This window comes from Aptenodytes patagonicus, chromosome 1 (genome assembly GCF_965638725.1).
Source record: "Aptenodytes patagonicus chromosome 1, bAptPat1.pri.cur, whole genome shotgun sequence".
Classification (NCBI taxonomy): Eukaryota; Metazoa; Chordata; class Aves; order Sphenisciformes; family Spheniscidae; genus Aptenodytes; species Aptenodytes patagonicus.
The window spans coordinates 52,486,224-52,500,811 of NC_134949.1; the positions used below are offsets into that span (position 1 = coordinate 52,486,224).

At 37.2% G+C, this 14,588-nt stretch overlaps 1 protein-coding gene across 6 annotated transcripts in view; it reads right to left on the bottom strand.

Moving 5' to 3' along the window:
* The window catches only part of CDK17 (cyclin dependent kinase 17), a 97,885-nt gene that overhangs the window by 62,428 nt on the left and 20,869 nt on the right, over positions 1 to 14,588 (bottom strand). The gene's annotated exons all lie outside the window — the stretch shown is intronic.

The window sequence follows — 14,588 nt, forward strand, 5'->3', positions numbered from 1 at the left end:
TACAGGTCTGTTAAATACCTTCAAGCATGTAATAAACCATGCATCATTCATTAGTTTGGCTGCATTAATAACTTTAGATGCATCTAACTTAAGAGTAAGTATTTCTGAAGGTGATTATCCAAGCTTGTGTCAGAAAGAGAGGTCTGAAAAGTTTAGAGTACTACAAACAATATTAATTAAAAACAGGAACAGGAAACACCTGGCAAGGATATTGTTCCCTTAATCTAAAAAGAAAACCTGCTTTCCATAGTGTTTATATTTATCAAACTCTTCTCAATCTACCTGAATTTAAAAAGAAAGAAAAAAGCTATTGATCACATAAGCATGTTGCACATCAAATACAGAGCAAACTATTAATTACACTAATGAGAAATATATGGATAATTTATCTAAGATCATAAACCACCAGTTTGAACAGTCGTAAAATTCACATCTAATACAGATGCACTTCCTTACAATCACAATTCTACTCTACAAGAATGGATTATAAATATGGCATCTTACTCATTACATCTGTTCTTTGTATTTGTTTCAACTCACATTTGTTCACACGGGTGAAAACATTTTCTGCTGCATTTTTCCACGCTTGGTCTTTAGAAACAACATGACTCTGGCCAACTAGACTCTCTTGTCAGGAACAGAACTACTTAAAAAGTTATTATCTTTTATGCTACATTAGGTCAAAGAACTGACACTGCACAGATATAAGCGACATCTGACAAATAAGGCCTTTGTTACTGATGAAAGAAAAATAATGATGAAGTCAAGTATCACAGCCCAGTTTGACCTCCCAGTGAAAAAAGGGCAAAAGGATCCTCACAGCCTTTTCCTTATGAATAAAGCAATATTCAATATGGAATTAAACTTTTGAGGTGAAGCCCCTTTTTACGTGTTTATAGAATCGCAGCCAAACAATTACTGAAAACTGGAAGTATAAAGGTATTCACAGAGGTTAACTTCTTATCCAAGGTTAGTTTTCCTAGTTAATGTAGGCAAAGAGGCTCCTCCCAAAGTGAATAAGAGCATCTATATTCAGCTCCTGATCTAGATTATCAACTGGAAGAACCTCTGCGAACAGAGGAAATGTATGGAAATTAGCCTGTTCTAATTTAATTTAGATTGTGAATACTTTTCCTTATCTTCACCCCCCCCAATCTCTTTGCCTTTAAAGAGTAATGAAGGACAGAAATCAAAAGAAGGGTTTTTTTAAAAATAATCCCTTAAAGTTAAAAAAAAATATATTGATCATTACTACAGGCATATTTAACAATACTACTGGTACAGAATTTAAAAGAAAGAAAAACCCCAAATCTGCCAAAACGGTGAAATCTTGCAGTCTTTTTTTCATATCCTATGCTTATCTTCTTTCTCTTGGACTCAAGTTTTACTTAGGTAATCACAGCAAGTTTACATTCTTTAAAATGTACACATGTATTCTCCCCCATACAGATACAAGCAATATCAAATAGCAAAATCAATAGAGTCATTCTATTTGATAGTTAGAATCATAGATCTCCCTAAATTAGATAGATTGTACTGATGAATAGCTCCGCATTAATTAGCAAAGGTTTTGTTCTCTCAACAGCCAAGTGAAAAAAACACAGTATGAGTCTGGTTAAATTGGCTGACATTTAAGCCAACAAAACAAATGAGCTGACTGGCAAAGCTTCTTGCATTTGCTGTTAGACCCATAAACTGAAAGTCTTTTTTTCTCTTGAAGGGGAAGGCAAAAACCAGAAGGTTACATGAATGTAGCATATATACTACCAATGAGACATGAAACTTACCATCTCAAAAGATGTAATGAGCACTGCAAACCAAAAGCAAGGTCTGTAATTTTACCAGCTCTGATTAATAAGCATAGAGCCTTAATATAGCTTTCAGAAGAAAAAAAATCTTAAAAAAAAAAAAAGCTTGCTGCTCCCTAATACTGAGATTATTTTAGTGACAGATTTACAACACTGCAGTCATCGCTTCTGGGACCATCTTCCTCATTCTTGCAAATGAGCCAGTCTTTGGAAGAAAACTGAGCGGAAAACCTCTTCTAGCCTCAAGAAGACAATGTTAGTTCTAAGACTGAAAAGCATCTACAATCTTTTGAGAGCCTGAGCAATTCTGTCAATAAAGGGCATGGACTTTCAAAAACTAAAGGCTTGCTCTTCCCCCGCCCTCCACGATTCAGGCACCAAATCAAAAAATCTCATACTGAGGAACCTTCTCTCAACCTCCAGTAGCTCTCAGCCCAGCACCACCTGTCCTCTAAGCATCTGAACTTCCATGATCAGAGTCTTCAACATTTGCTTCTTATGCTCACAAAAAAGTTACATTTACAACCCAAGACCTAAGGCAATGAAAAGCTTTCAACTTATTTCAATATTCTTGAATCAAGCACCAAGAGACGCAACAAATACACCATAGCAATATAAACTCAGATAAAAACTAAAGATACTCCTGGTTTGGATAAACAAAGAACAGTGGTACAAGTTTCTAAACAAAATTAAAAAAAGGTTTTGGCCTTTTTTTATTAAAACAGAAATTAATTACACTGGGGAAGCTGTTAAGGAAACCTTATCATGGCCTGCCTGGAAACTGACTACCAAGTGAGAGCTATAACAGAGCTCATCCCAGGAAAAAAGCTTTTTAATTATTAAAACTGAAGACAAAACGAAGACCATCATAAATAATTAATTTTCTACGGTTAATTGATACAATCTCTGTAAATTTACAGCTCACAATTTTTCCTCCAAATGTCAAATTTTTGGGTTCATTACTTATTGAACCTCAATACACATTCTGTATAGCGTGAACACAAAAAAACCCCACCAAACAACCCAGAGAGAAAGGCCTTACATTAAAACCTACAAGGCAAAAGTAAAACCAAACCTTTCCATAATTATTGTATGCATACATGTCTGTGCATATGAGTAATATCAAAGAGTCAGGAACGGTTTAAAAACAGACAGCTTTGGATGCATTCCTCTTACACTTTTATGTGCGCGCAGAAGACAAGTTAAAAAAAAGGCAAGAGAAACAAAGCTGTTTCTCAGTACTTGAGGGTTTTATTTTGTTGGAGTTTTTTGGAAGAAAGCACAACATAGCAACACAGGGAGAATTTTCAGTTAGCAAATAAGAGCCACCACAAGCAGCATGGTATAGATGACGTTCTATAGTACTGACAACATACATGCGTATTTTTCCTACGAATACCAAGCCACATTTAAGATCTGATGCACTGAAGGCATTATATTGAGACAAAAAAAAAAAAGACATTAAGAAAAAACTGGTATGATAAAACAGACTCTTTGGAGACTTATTTAATGCATAAGATTTAACAGTCTCTTCTATATTTTGTATTTTTCTAGAGATCTCTTACAGTAATAAGCTGTGGTACTATTACTCTTTCTGAAGTAACAGAGAGATGGAATACCTTGGCTACAACTAAGAAAGTAACTACTGACAGAAACAACAGCCTAAACAAGTTTCTCATAGTCAGGCTGAGTACTTAAAATATCTCAGTGGAGGTACTACAAAGACAATTCCAAAGGGGCAGTAAATAAACTCATTCTTGCAATAAACAATCTTTGAACTATGGTTCAAAAATTTGTTTGAATTAATGATGTCTTTTACCTAAACTTATAAATTGCTCTGATTCGGTGTTTTTTAAAAAAAAAAATCACAAATTATTGTCTTTTATTCCCTTCTCCAATCCTGTAATTGATACAACTTCAGAGATTCCTCACTAACAGAAAATCTCTGAACAATAAGTCAATTACAATTTTTTCTGCTGTATTAATTTTTACATAGCAGTCAAGATGTCCCAGCATGGGACCAATTTGTTCTGTTACAACATTCAGACAAATGTTGCTACATCTGTCTGAAGTGTTCATGCTGCCATTTAATGGTCAACTGGATATGCACACATGGATCATTTCAGTATCCATTGCCAAGGATACTAAACACATAAGAAAGATACTATTCCTAATGCAAATTATTATCTAGCTGGCAACCTGGGAAATAAAGAAGAGTTTTGACATATGTTTGCCAAGCGGCTTTGCAAATAGTTACGTTGGCAACAAAAAGGTGGTGGCAATACGCCCTACAAGGCAGAGAAGAAAGCATGAGCCTGCTTAAGCCAATTTAATACCTGCATGGACATAAAGCACTGATCACTAGTGCACATCAAATGCAAGGTAAGACTGTCCCCACTGGGAGCAGTGTGATGTGACTGTTGTGGACCAGAAAAGTAGCCTGAAAAACTGCAGTTTTGCCTTAACCTTATTTAGCCTAGGTAAACAAAAAGTGACATCTGAAATAAATGCAATCTGTGAACAGAATAAAGGAAAACAGCAAATGCTGTTAAGGAAAGATGACATGGAAAAACAAGAACAAATGGATATAAAATAAAGTAAAAGCATTCAGCACAAGTGCCTTCATCCTCTGCAATAGGTTCAGGCCATTATGATTCCCACCTCACAATAACCACATGCAGACTCTTCTTTTTCCATCTCTATACTTCTCCTGCAGCAACATCCCACTCCCAAATTAAGTCGTCCTGCCAAGCCTCACAAAAGGTGTTTTTCAGGGTGCTTTCAAGGAGCAGGGGGGGAGGAAGGTACATCTTAATTTAAACATACAAAATAAGGCAACTGCCATGCATCAAGCTGTCACAACTGTCACTGTTGGCTCAAAAACAAGAACCCTACATGGAGACTAACAGATTTGGAGACTGAAGATTTTTCTGTATCACTGGATGTTCCTTTTCTTTGCCTGTACAGATAATTCTTCCCTGTGTGTCTTTTATACACAACCTTACATATTGCTCTTCCTCCAGGTAACTCAGACTGTCCAGACAAGGGTTCCCAAATTCTGAAACTAAGCAGAAAAACTAAGTTACAAATACGTAATCTGGGCGACTCCGGTTAATCAGTTTGAGAGGCCACTCCCCTCCCAGACTGAGCAAACAGTCTAGAACATTGAAGGACAACACTCAAACTTTACATTACCTTCTCTTAGTATACCCAATTCTCTACCTGAAGGTATCCAAGCAAGTTTTCTGGACCTTGAACAGAGACCAGTGGAAGATTAAGGAGGAAGAAGAAGAAGAACAACAACAAAAAGGTTATACAGAATTGAGACAGTGACAAGATGTCAGCTAGACTCTGGAGACAAATGGCAACCAGTAAAAGTGGAAAAATACGTATCTGTAAGTAAATGACAGATCAGTAAGACAGCATTAGTATATAGGAAACCTGGGAAAGTAACAACTATTAATGTCAGTCAGTAACATTAAACCAGACATGAATAATTAGCAAACAAAACCTGAAAGACAAATAGTTTCCAAAATGTCTTTTAACAGAATTAAAAAAGGTAAAATAACTGTGACTAATGCCAGGCAAGCAACACTTGATACTGTCAACAAAAGCAGGCACACGGCAAAGCAAAACTACTCTAGGATCCTGCAAGCTACAGCTTAAAGGCAGAGTAAGGATAGCTAGATATTTTATCATGAAATCTCCTTAAAGAAGCAGCGAAAGGATCACACGATGTATGTACAGAGCACTGTTCCCAAATATGTATTTGTGCTGGTAAGACCCATTTGCTCTCTTTTGTTTCTCTGGCAGAAGAAAGAAGTGCAATTTTATGTTTGTCGTCAAAATAATTTCTTCCAAATTACAAATGCTGTAATTCTTCAGCTGTTAGAGCCTAACGCTTACAGAGTCTCATCCTGCCAAGGACTAACATTGGGCCAATCCCTTCCACAGGAAACTAACTCCCATTGTGGATCTTAATCGCGTTGCAGAGGCTGATACTGCTACTGCTGTCAGTGACCTGGATAAAGCTGCCAAACTGTAAGATTTGTCTCACAAACAGAAAATGTTTCATGAAAAGGTAAATTTAAATCACTGTCTCTACAGAGGCTCAACATTCCCTAAAGAATCTTACTTCAGCAACATTTAATATCATAGTCTAATATAGATCTGTATTGAAAATAAGTTTTTCACTTAGAGAAGTACTGAAGCAGTTTTGCTGTAAAACTCCAGGGGAGAAAAAAAGAGCCCTAACTATCTATAAAGTCACCAGATGAGATAATCCTCAAAATAGTCCAGTAGAGTTAGAACCATAGAATGGTTCGGGTTGGAAGGGACCTTTAAAGGTCATCTAGTCCAACTCCTCTGCAATGAGCAGGGACATCTTCAACTAGATCAGGTTGCTCAGAGCCCCGTCCAACCTGACCTTGAATGTTTCCAGGGATGGGGCATCCACCACCTCTCTGGGCAACCTGTTCCAGTGTTTCACCACCCTCAGTGTAAAAAACTTCTTCCTTATATCTAGTCTGAATCTACCTTCTTTTAGTTTAAAACCATACCCCTTGTCCTATCACTACAGGCTGAACTGAGTTGCTCAAGGACATGTGGGACCCCTATTTCTCTACAGCGAATGAGCCGTCCAAGCTCCTCTAATTCCTTCCTCCCTCCCCCATTACATTCTTTCAGTAACTTGGTTTCCATAATGTTTTTTCTTTCTGGAATCTACGTGCTGGGATGAAGATACACATATTAGAAAAATCAGGTTAAAGCAGCATTAACGTTCAAAATTAGTATGCAAAGTTTAAGGGCAACAGATGTCATCTTAGTAATTAATTTGGATATTTTATTTATTTATTGATTTATTCTCACTAGCTATTTGGATCTTTGTTTCTTAACCTCCTTTGGAAAACCCTGCTCTAGTACGCTGCCTTTCAACCTTTGAAATACAAAGTCCAACTGATGTCATCTGTCATCTCAAAAAGTAAAAAAATTACATTTTGATTGATATAACGTAAGGCCTATTTCTTTAAAATTTTAGGATATGCTATTCTTTCACCAAACTACTGTTTCTACGTCAAGTACTTGAGCTGTTCTTGACTTACCCAGTGCAACAGCCTTGGAAAACAGTATCCTTTTACCAAAATATTCTTTAAAATAAATTTATCTGCATTGTAAGGGAAGTTTCTATCTGTTTTACCAACCAAGTATGCTGAAGAGTAACCAGAAGAATCCTCCCACTGCAGTTTATTTCCTTTTGATAACTAGGATCCATAAGCCTGAAATTAAACAGTCCAAGAAGCTTCTAGTTATCACTTGTAGTACTTGTTAATTCGGATCCATAGCTTTGCTTTCTTTAAAATTAGCCTACATTTCTGTTTAACAAAAGGCAACCTAAGAGAACGTCTTCAAAAGGACTAGTCATGTATGCCTCATTAGTAATTTGTAAAAGCACAAAATAATCAAGTACTATCATACTGAAATTTAAGTTGTGCATCTTGAATGCAGTTTCGGCACAACACCTGGTAACCAGATCTATCTGTGAAGTAAATAAACGAGCTGTTAAATTGTTCTTATTATGAAAACCAAACTACATTTGCTTTTAAAGAAGTTTTTTTAAAAATCCCCTTTAAGATTCTCCCTACACAATGATTTCACTCTTACATTCAGGTGAAAACTTCAGAATAAAAGTCTGGCAGACTGTTGCCATGAAGTGAGCCTTAATTTTTTATCTCCCTGGACTCTATGTTTTTAATACACCTTTAAAACAAGACTTGAGAATGAAACTTCTCATCAGCTGAATGGTAAACCAGAATGGCAGAGGCTTTCACTATTACTATTTACTGTAGTAAACTATAGGTTTACTTCACATAGAGACAAGATACACATACACAATTAGATAATCTTATGTTTGTGTTCAACAACAATAAGCAAACTTTGCTAGTAACAAAGAAACAGTAGTCTTAATGAAGGCCTGGTTGTAGCAACCATGCAACAGGGAAATAAAAAAGCGATTTATTTCTGTCTACTGAACTGTGCATGCTTCCTTCAGCTGAACTTTTCAGAAGCATTCTCATTTCTGCCATTTCTGATTTTAATCATATGAAAGAAATGGTTGGATTGCAGTCCAGCTGATACCCCACCTAAAGGTATACTGTATACTTATATAGCATAATAAACCCACATCTTTTTCTTCCCAACACGGTACATGTAATATAGGTGCTATCTCTAACAGTAATCCTGTAGGCATTACCATTTCTTGCATCTGAATGAGTCACTGGAACAAACCACACCCTTTGCCTAAATTTACTGGAATTGAGAGCAAATTTGAGGCTCTATTTCCAGATCCTGTTACTTTAAAAATTATTAAATGAAGATATTTCACTTAAAAAATACTGCAGTCAGGTATCAGTTGACTGGATTAATCTCATGGACTCACTTTTTTTTTTTTTTTTTAAAATTGTTATTTCAAACAACTGGGACCATCTCACTGCTCCAACAGCCTTTTGGGATATTCGTATCTTCCATTCCCCACAGCCAGTGAAACCTACGACACCATTCCTCCACTGCCCGTCTCTGATCCAGGTATGCCCCTAGTAGAGGTCATAAGGAACACTTTTTGAACGGATTTTTAGCAGGGTATTTAAATAAGCACGTCTAACATAATCTGGGGGTTTCCTAGCTCTTCTAGATGATCTTCATTGCCTCAGCATTTCAGTAGTTCAGGTTCTTCTTTCACTATAATGCTATGGTGACCATAGACCGTAAGATTCCTTGCCAAAGAAGGACTATAGGCTGACACTCTCCTCTGTCCTTTACCTGGTCAGGCATGCATAAACTTGCCTTCTGCATAATAAAGAACCACCATTGTTGTTTTTTCTAAATTTTCTTCCTTCCTCTACTGCAGTCAATAATTCCCTAGCTTGGAACTTCCTCAGGATCACCTTACCTTATTTTCTCTGCTGCAGACAAAACACAAGTGAGCCAATTTCAACAGCTCTAAGGAGGTACTACAGATACTATAGTCAGTTCTGTTAATTCTTAAGACTATCCCAACAACTGTACTTTCCAACTCTATGAATGTATTCTTATTGGAGAGGAAAGGCTCCAACAAAATGCAGATGAAGAGCTCAGAACATCAACTAAACTATGAAAACCTAGAAGTAGAGAATGGAATCCACCACAGAACTAAAACAATGTTATAATATATTAAGATGATGAATGCTTACAAAATTGTTTCAGAAATCAAGAGAGCTTTGGTTCTTCAAAACTTAGCTATCTCTGCTGTTAGAAGCAGGGTCCAAAATGTAGTTATTGACCACAAAGAAAGAAAAAAGAGATACAAATATTTCCCTTCTGAGTTCATTAACTTTACTGAGAAAAGAGCTATAGGAGAAACTTGATGATGGCAGCAAATGTGGCAGGCACAAAGTGCCTTCTGACTAAAACTGCAGTAGAAGCACATTCACTTTTGCTTTACACAAAAAATATAAAACATACTCAAGTTAATTGGTTTCCAAGAATCAAGACTGAATTTGCTAAATTAAAGGGGGGTTGCTAAAAAAATCCATTTCAATTTTCAGAGAAGTAACAAGTAAAAATATGTATTATCTTGGTGTACTGTTACTGAAACCAAACAGACATAAAAGAAACTGACAGCAAAATCTCATACAGAAATCTTTGAAGGTGTCAGGCAACCAAGTAAACATACAAGAACTGCACAGGTTATAAAGATCAAAACACAATCCTAACCTCATTGTGATGATTACTGTTTAACAGCTCAACCTGTACTTTGCTGTCCACATCATAATTTATACAAAAGCTACTTCAATTGTCTGTTCAGCTTATCAGTCTTCAATTACATTAAAGCAGATGAGCTACTGAAGAGAAATTATATTCTATCACCATGCAGTCCTACGGAAAAAAAAAAAGTATCAACTATTTTCATTGCTAGTATCCTACCAATATTTAAATGTCTACTAAAAAAGACTGTAAGCAAATTACATGTCAGAAGCAGTACATACAAGCTTGCTCTTGTTAGGGAAGTTACCCCAGGATCTACAATTTTAAAAATTATAACAAAACAATTTTTAAGGCTAAAAATACATTGGTGTTTCCATGATAAAGTAACTAAAGCCACTGGAGAATGACACTTGAGCAAGGAACTGCAATGGGCAATGAATGACAGACGCACGCAAACTATGAAATGACAAGAGAGGAAAAACTGAAGTAGAGAGGAGACTTACAAGGTATTGAAAAGAAAAGAAGCGAGAGAAGGACTGGAGTAAGCTATATGCAACAAGTTCTCTCACCAATAAAAAAGGAAAACGATGACACAGACTTGATCTACATCTCAAGACAGTAAACTGGGTATTAGGCTGCCTAATTACTAGATCAAAACCCCACACATTCACACGACGCAAAGCACCAGAGCTTTCTGGCTTTGCCATACGAATCTGTTCAAAACACTTTGTAAGTGTAATTCTGTTCCAAACCTACGCTGAACAGAGGATCAGCTGTCCTATGACAGCCACCACAGAGCTGAAAAGCAGCATTGTTGCATGTTCTGATCAAGTCAACAGAAGTGTTATTATTTGCTTACACTTGATCTGGATCAAGTTTGTACTGATGGGTGATCCCGCAGTGAGAGTAATGAACAAATCTGCTATTGCTAGAGGTGAAGCTGTGATCTGAGGTACAGGAGCCCACATAAAACTAGCTGTACAGACAGCTTTCCAGAGTAAAACAGCAATCAAAAAAGCCTACAGCCCCCTAAACAATCTTACTCCAGGCACCAAAGAAACAAGTGTTTTCAAGAAGTCCAATTATGGGTTAATAGTCTTACTTTGTATTTTGTTTAAAGAAATCTTTTCCACTGCTACTTGATTTAGTAATTTTTTTTTTTTTTTTTTAAATTTCTATCATTTACCTAATTACTCTCGCACTGAAGACATTAAAACTCCCATCAACTTCCAGGAGAACCATTAGGCCAACATAAGACACCTCAGAGACCAAAAGGCTTGCTTTAAATTTCATTTGTGAATGGACATTTTCCAAAATTTATCAGCTCAAGAAGGTTTATAGTAAAATACTAAATTTTCTATTTTTCAAACCTTCACTTTCCCCGTCCTGAAGTGTTTTCAAGAGAGAAAAGTTTAAGAACCACACCTATTATTCCTACAGGACCATCTTGAAACTAAGGCTTTGTCTTGCATAGGAGCAAGAATTTAAGCATTCAGTTAAGATACCATTCTCCTCTTTACTCAATGTTACTTTTTACTTAACTTTGCAGAATTAGTCAGATATCTATAAGGTGTCTAGTCTCAAGGGGTTGTTCCTTCAGAAATTACTCCTAAGAAGGACACGCAAGAGCAAAGGACAAAGTTTGGGCTAGTTTGTAGTTGTGAAGTCTCCTTATAAAAATAATGCACGAAAGGTTGAGGATTTATCATCACTTTTGCTCTATCACAAAATATGCTAATGATTTGCCACATCCAGTTAGTGAACCCCTAAGTGCCTATGGCAGGTTTTAATCTTTAAAAGGGAATGAGACACAAGATCTCCAGAGCTTCAAAGATCTCTGGTTTCCTTTACTATACACAGGAAGCCTTAAGTCAAATGTAGTATTACTATCTAAAAATCATTTGAACATTCAGTCAAAGGAATGATGCCTGATAGCACAGGAATTGGTCGAATTCCTCAGAGACACAAATACACTATGCAAGCTCTATTTTGATACTCTCTTCACTTACCCACCCTCAAAGAAGGTGGAAAGACCAAAAGTGTGATGAAATCAGAAGTCAGGCCATGAAAAACTGAAGTAAAGAGTAAAGTCTAAGAACAGATTTATCAAAAGTCCTCAAACCCAAAAAGGAATTGTTTTATTCAGAAATAAGTTAATATTCAAAATGGCTCTCTAACAGAATTAATTGTAACTCATGCCCCGCAGGTAAACCAACAATTTCTTTCCTTTTCAGAAACAGCAAAAGACACGTGCCGTGATTTATGTGAGGATGCTAGCATAAAAATAAATGACAACTCTTACACAGAATAAGAAAAAGAGCAGTATGCAAACTTCCTACTTACACAGTCTAGCTAACATTTTCAGCGTGTGCTGCAAAAGAATTTACTATTTTTATTAAATCAGATATACCTTAAAGCAAAGGCAAATAACTTAAAGTTATTAATTCAGTTTTAATATCATGTATTCTACCGCTCTTCAACAGCTTGCTCTGAAAAATTTTGAATTGTTCTAGTCTATGTTTTTAAAACTGTATTTCCTTGCCTGTAAAATTAGAGTAGATCTACTTTCAACTATGAAGTAGATCGCTAGCCGGCCATTACTCTGCTATCTGTGTTCAGTCCCTTAGCCTAGATGGCCAATTTAAATTTCATGCAGCTGAAACTATTCAAGTAAAAATACTGAATCATAGAATCATTAAGGTTGGAAAAGACCTCTAAGATCATCGAGTCCAACCGTCAACCCAACACCACCATGCCCACTAAACCATGTCCCTAAGTGCCTCATCTACTCGTCTTTTAAATACTTCCAGGGATGGGGACTCCACCACTTCCCTGGGCAGACTGTTCCAATGTTTCACCACTCTTTCAGTAAAGAAATTTTTCCTCATGTCCAATCTAAACCTCCCCTGGCGCAACTTGAGGCCATTTCCTCTTGTCCTATCACTAGTTACTTGGGAGAAGAGACCAACACCCACCTCACTACAACCTCCTTTCAGGTAGTTGTAGAGCGTGATGAGGTCTCCCCTGAGCCTCCTTTTCTCCAGGCTAAACAACCCCTCAGCGGCAGTTCCCTCAGCCGCTCCTCATAAGACTTGTTCTCCAGACCCCTCACCATCCTCGTTGCCCTTCTCTGGACATGCTCCAGCACCTCAACGTCCTTCTTGTAGTGAGGGGCCCAAAACTGAACACAGTATTCGAGGTGCAGCCTCACCAGTGCCGAGTACAGGGGCACGATCACTTCCCTACTCCTGCTGGCCACACTAGTTCTGATACAGGCCAGGATGCCATTGGCCTTCTTGGCCGCCTGGGCACACTGCCGGCTCATGTTCAGCCGGCTGTCAACCAACACCCCAGGTCCTTTTCCGACAGGCAGCTTTCCAGCCACTCTTCCCCAAGCCTGTAGCGCTGCATGGGGTTGTTGTGGCCAAAGTGCAGGACCCGGCACTTGCCCTTGTTGGACCTCATACAGTTGGCCTGGGCCCATCGATCCAGCCTGTCCAGGTCCCTCTGCAGAGCCTTCCTACCCTCGAGCAGATCAACACTCCCGCCCAACTTGGTGTCGTCTGCAAACTTACTGAGGGAGCACTCGATCCCCTCATCCAGATCATCGACAAAGATATTGAACAAGACCGGCCCCAAAACTGAGCCCTGGGGAACACCCCTCGTGACCGGCCGCCAACTGGATGTAACTCCATTCACCACAACTCTCTGGGCCCGGCCATCCAGACAGTTTTTACCCAGCGAAGAGTACACCTGTCTAAGCCATGAGTTTAGAAATGTGCTATTATTTCTAAATTATCTTGTACCCTTCATAGAAGTTTCTTAAATTTGAAACGGGTTAAAAAAAAGTTGAGAGAAATATGTGACTCAGCCAATTTGACAGGAAGGTTTGATATTTTATATAATTCAGAGTTGTCACAATGCATATTCATATCTGGTTTTGAAGCAATTACAACTAAAATTTCCAATACAATAAAGTACTAACCTGCAACACTTTTTTTTTTTTAAATCCTTAAAATAAGATAAATATACTAACAGCTGTACAATAACACAGTCCTTAAGCCTAAATATTAATGACAGAATTGATTTCTTGGGAGCAAAAAAGATTCTTCTTTACTATGAAAAGCAATACGCTACAGTTAAAGGCTACATGGTGATCAGTGTTGATTTTTCTGTTCGTTTTCTCAACGCTTAACTTTTTTTTTTTAACTGTGCTTCAGTGAACGGCAAGAGACAAAACAAGACTGCTTAGGAATAAATGTAATATTACTGAAGGTACAGTTATTTAAAATATTTGCAGTATTTGACTATATATAAGAGCAGGTATGGCTAAACAATAGATATCTAATGAGATGGAAAAAATATATAGCGATACAGACACATTAACCAGCTACTTGATGCTTTCATCCCTGAAGGTGGACAGTCTCACCATTTTGCCCCAAATGGATAAATTTAAAAAGAAGAATATTAACATGAAAAAAAATCGTAACTTCCTTCATTGTATTTGCATGGCTACAGTTGAAAAGTAGGTAATCAAAACCAGTACTTCTGGAAGGAAAATAATGTAAACAATATAGCTATATACTAATCTTAAAAGAAGGATTTGCTCTGGACAAATGTGCGTAGCGATCTTCAGCTCTCTGTAGGGATGATTTAAGTCATGCAATAGACAAATTGGGATTCAATGCTGCGATGAAAAGTCTTCAAGGAGTTGAAACATGAAACACGTTCAGAATAGTTAAGCATCAAAATCCAACAAGGAACAGTATAAACTGGTCAGTAAGTCAATACTACAGAAACATACCCATTTTTCCTGACAATTTTCAGAACAGTTTACCTTGCTACAGATTCAACTAAAAGCCTGACATCAAAGCATAATATATGAACATGGTTTTAGAATCCATTTTTCCATCTTTTTCCCCATTACCTAACCTATGATTATTTTATCTTATGTAATAGTATAATCAAATATCAAAGCCATATTTAGAAGTTCACATCTTGCTATTCTAACAATGGAAGGAAATAAATGCATTTTACAGT